Genomic DNA, 4,755 nt, shown 5'->3' with positions numbered 1-4,755 from the left:
CACTCGTTGGACTTCACCACTACCTCCACCATCAAGTTGCTATAAACTCAAACCATCACAAAGCCCTCCCCAGGGATCTGTTGGGACAGTAAAAGCACCTTCCCCTCAAACACTGTTGGTTGCAGGCCTACTGCAAAATTGCTACTGAAGGCCTGTGCAGTGGAGTCTACTTGCCTAGTCAGCACTGCATGGGCACATCCAGTTGTTCAGGGCTTGAAAACCAATAGATGTCTCAGGGAGACAGAGCTGATCTGACTGCTCTCACTGTTACTGAGGGCTTCTGACTGAGATTGCAGTGTGTCAAGAAGCAGGCTTCTTTATGGAGGTCACACCACAGCCAACAGACCCTAGGGGGTGAGCCTGATAGCAACAAGGCTGACCTCCCTGGGGATCCATTTGGAGCGTACCAGCACCTCCCTGAGCCTGACACTGTTTACTGCAAACCTGCTACAAGTTTTTACAAAAGGCTCGGGTAACGGCACCTTCTCCCATAGTCAATACACTACTCACCTCCCTAGGCATCCCATACATCAGGCCTCTGAAACCAATTGGTGAGATCCCACGGGAAGGCTGTTCTTGTCTATCTGCCCAGTCTGTGCTGAGGACTGTTGAAGGAGGCTCCTGTATGCTAAGAAGCAGGCATCTTTAACTGAGGCTACACCCACAGCCAACGTACCACAGGGAAAACATTGACAACAGGACAAGCCCAGCAGCCTCTCCTCCATCCATTACTCTCACCTGAAAGTCTGTTGTGGCCTCTGGAGTCGATTCTGCTCCTACAGTCAGCACTCTACCTGCCTCCTGGCGTTCCCCATCCTTGTGGCCTGAAACCAGCAAGAGAAACCTCATTAGAGATTAATTAGGGTTAGCCTGTGCTCACTGACAGTTGGCACTAAGGATGGCTGATTGAGGTCACTGTGTGTTAGGCAGCAGGAGTCTTGAGTGGAGGCTTTACTCACCCCACAATCCACCAGGTGGGCTCTGATAGCAGCAAAGCAGACTTCCACTAGGATCTGACCGGATGTGATCACACACCCGACCTAGTAATTGTGGGGTGCCAGGCTGATGCAAACTGCTACAGAACATCCCTGCAATGGACTCTGTTTCCATAGTCAGCAGAACTGCATCCTGGTGCAGCCCATAGCTCAGGTCTCAAAAGCCAACAGGATGACCCTCCCTGAAATGTTCTCAACTCTAATCAGTTTATGTCTACTCCCTCTGACAGGAGACACTCAAGACGGCTGACTGAGGCTCCTGTGTGCTAGAAAGCAGGTGTCTGAGAGAAACCTACATGTAATAATTCAGGCATCCTTTCAGAGTGTGCCCACCCACCTGTTCCCCAACTGCTAATTGTCAACTGCTGAACCAATAAAAATGAGTACAGAAGGCTCCCTACAGTAAGTTAGGAAATGGATCACATTAATAAATACCGTACCCCTAACCACCACAGCATCACTGGAGCGCTGAACCCAACAAGACAGAGAACTCTTGCAGCTCCTTGTGCAGAATGGCAGACCCAATTCCTCTAGAGATGAAGGAAAATCTGCCTGTGAGTCCCTTGAATGCTAGCTGAGCTATAATTAGTCCCTATAGATTTAGAAAGGAAATATTAGGCAAATACAGGAGATAACACCCGACAATGAAGTGAATTGTATGGGTGTAAGGTCTCCAACTGAAAATATGACTGCAGAAACAGAAGGGAAGGGAATAATAATCCCAGAGGGAACTGTACTTCCTGGTGGACAAATTCAGTAATACACAATATATCTCACTTGAGTGGTGTGCCCATTGCAGACAGACTGATCACAGCATGTTCACTAGTGTTGGGAGAATGAAAGCTGAAACACAAGGTCTGGAGCTTTAGAAGAATCCCTATCAAACACAGGAAGGAGAGGGAGCTATCTGAGAAAGGAAGAGGATATGGTTAGCAAAGGCCAAAGTTTCTTCCAATAAAGAGTTTATTGCAGATGAAGTGTGGACAAAAGCACTAAATAATGAGGAAAATAGAGAATGTTAACAATTTTGAAATTTCTACTGCCATAGCAAAAACAAACAAACAAAATCACAAGAAAAACAAAGGAGAAAGAATGTTTCTTTCAAATGACTGACAAAGGGAGTGAAAGCATACCTGGGGAGGACGTGTAATGGGGGTGGGGTTGATGAAAGAATATAATGCAACCACATTAAACACGGAGAACTAACTCAAAGAAAAGACACAAGTATACCTAAACGATATCATGAGAATAATCCAAGGACAAAATGAGGATCGATGAAAAGTGAAATGATAAACACCACAGAACTTGCCAACAGATTTTTAAACAGTGGAAGAAAGGATCAGCAAATTAGAGGATAAGATAGTTAAAACTACAGACACTAAAGAGAAATAAGAACAAAGACTCAAGAGGAGTACAGTTTAACGGAATTATGGATCCACCACAAGAGATGTAACATATGAATCATGGGAATTCCAGAAGCAAATAAGAGTGAGAAACACATAGAAAAACTATCTGGAAAATTCACAGATCTAACAAAGGACATACATTTGCAAATACAGAAAATCAAAGAACCCCAACTAGGATACGCCCACAGAAATATACACAAAGAAACATCATATTTAGCATCTCAAATACTAAAGACACAAACCTGAAAGCAATGTGAAAGTAACAAGTATACATACACAGAACTCTCAAAAAGAATAAGTGCCACTTTTCCCTCAGAAACACTGCAGGTCAGGAAGCAACTGAATGATATGATTGAAGTATGAAAGGAAAACAAAAATTGTCGACCATGAAAACTGTACCCAGTGATCTACCCTGTAACAGGGAGGTGAAATTAACATACCCCTAGGTGAATGGAAGCGCAGAGGGTTCATATCTGGGAGAACTGGCCCTATAAAAATAATAATGGGAGTTCTGTGGAGAGAAGGGAAAAAGTACTCAAAAATAATTCAAAGCTACACAGAAAAAGAGAAATTCCTAAGATAGAAAAATGCATAGGCAAGGCTACCATTGCTAAGACTTGATGACAACTTACATAGAAAATCCTGAACAAAAAAACAAAAACGTACAGAATTTCTCATTTTCAGGGACACTAGACTTTCTGAAGCCATTGAATCTGGACAAACTGTTAGGTCTCTCTGGAGCTAGATTTATACCTCGGTCCTTGGCTCCGCGCGAGAAAGAATTCACGCCGAAGCCTGGTTCGTGATCGAAGTGAGTTTTATGAAAGTTAGAAGTTTCAGGTTTACACGGCACCCAAGGGGGCTCCTCCCGGACATGCGGCCTAGCTGGAAGCGGCTCGGCGTCCCGCAAAGCGTGCCAAAGCTCTCTGCGCCTCAGTTCTCTCTCCTCCAGTCTAAGTTCTCTCTCTTCCCCCCTCCGGGCTTATGCCTTTTCAAAGATTCCACAGGGAGGCGTGGTGGAAGACCCCTGATCGACCCCATTGGCTGAATTGGGTTTACCTGGCTAGGTGATCCAATTCAAGTTCACGCCCACCCCTGCCTACCGGCGGGAACCCTTAACATGTGCGGTGTGCTACTCCTTTGTTTCCCTAGCTTGACCCTCTGGGCACGCATTAACGGACATCCCCCAGTCCTATGCTGGCCTACCTAACAAAACCTCAGAAACTCTTGTCCTGAGGTAATCTTTAAATGCTGAACCGAAAAATATACCCTAAGTGTTTTCTTAAACCAAACTGGGTTAGCTTCAGTAATTTAAAAAAAAAAAATTTTTTTTTTAAGTCTTCCTTGAGCATCATACTCCTGTAAGAATTATCTATCTAAATGACAGCTACTGAAAAGATCACACTCATCTTAGGGGGGTAAGTTTATGTTCATGAGGGAGGAACCGCTCTTGAGAGGAGGTGAGACTGGTTGCATGACTCAGAGAGTATAATCAGTGTTGTTAACTTGTACATGTGGCAACTGCTGAGCTGGTGTATTTTTCACTATATATAATCACAACGCCGACAATAAAATACATATAATTTAGGGAGGAAAAAAATACAATAGAAAACTTACTATTCCTTACAGAAGAGATTCTCTAAAGTTCAAAGCTGAAAAAGATGAATGTATTATTCAATCTATGCATTGGTCTATGTTAAGGCTCAATAGAATGAAGAAACTTGACTTAAGCTACCCCATTTTGAATTGTGTTACTCCACTCTGAAACCATGTTATCTCTAAAAGTCTCTGAAACTATGTTATCTCTAAAAGTCTCGGAAACTATGTTATCTCTAGCAGATGAGAAACAAGTCGTAAAAGTAAGCCACTGTGACCCTGCAAACTGACGCTCGTAAATGTCAGCCAAAAAGTTTTACAGGCGCACCTGGACCAAGATAAGCTGGACAGGCTAAGCTGCCCACATCTTGTTATCCTATGCAGACACCCTTCCACATTCCTCACACACTCCCCCCCCTTACTCCTTACTGGTTTGAAGTATATAAAAGGGGTCAAGAAACTGGTTTTTGCTTCAGTTTGGACCCTGCGTGGCCATGCTGTAGCCCAAATCCGGATTTGCTTTCTGTCTCCTTTTCTCTAGTAAACCTTTGCTCTTCTCTAATAAACTTTTGCCTTGTTACTTTGCAGCTGCTTGTGGGTCAATGGTCTTGTGTTGGGCGCGACTCCGTAACAGTCTAATTAATAAGACGGTCTTGAAAATTATTTTTTGTGGGATTATAAAGAGACTTTTCCCCAGCTTTGTCTCCCCCAAAGAACTGCCAAACATTAGGGGTTTTTTGCCTGGCATATGGTGGGAG

At 43.8% G+C, this 4,755-nt stretch overlaps 1 long non-coding RNA gene across 1 annotated transcript in view; it reads right to left on the bottom strand.

Moving 5' to 3' along the window:
- Positions 1-740: 740 nt before the first annotated feature.
- LOC123522119 overlaps positions 741-4,755 on the bottom strand; it is a 15,258-nt gene continuing 11,243 nt past the window's right edge. Inside the window, exon 3 of the long non-coding RNA XR_006680421.1 lies at positions 741-824. This is a non-coding gene — a long non-coding RNA (uncharacterized LOC123522119). The remainder of the gene's footprint in view (positions 825-4,755) is intronic.

Source organism: Echinops telfairi, unplaced genomic scaffold, assembly GCF_000313985.2.
Source record: "Echinops telfairi isolate 266 unplaced genomic scaffold, ASM31398v2 ScPeMD7_2291;HRSCAF=2852, whole genome shotgun sequence".
Taxonomy (NCBI): Eukaryota; Metazoa; Chordata; class Mammalia; order Afrosoricida; family Tenrecidae; genus Echinops; species Echinops telfairi.
The sequence above is the reverse complement of the archived record's forward strand: the minus strand, read 5'-3'. Positions and strand labels throughout refer to the sequence as shown.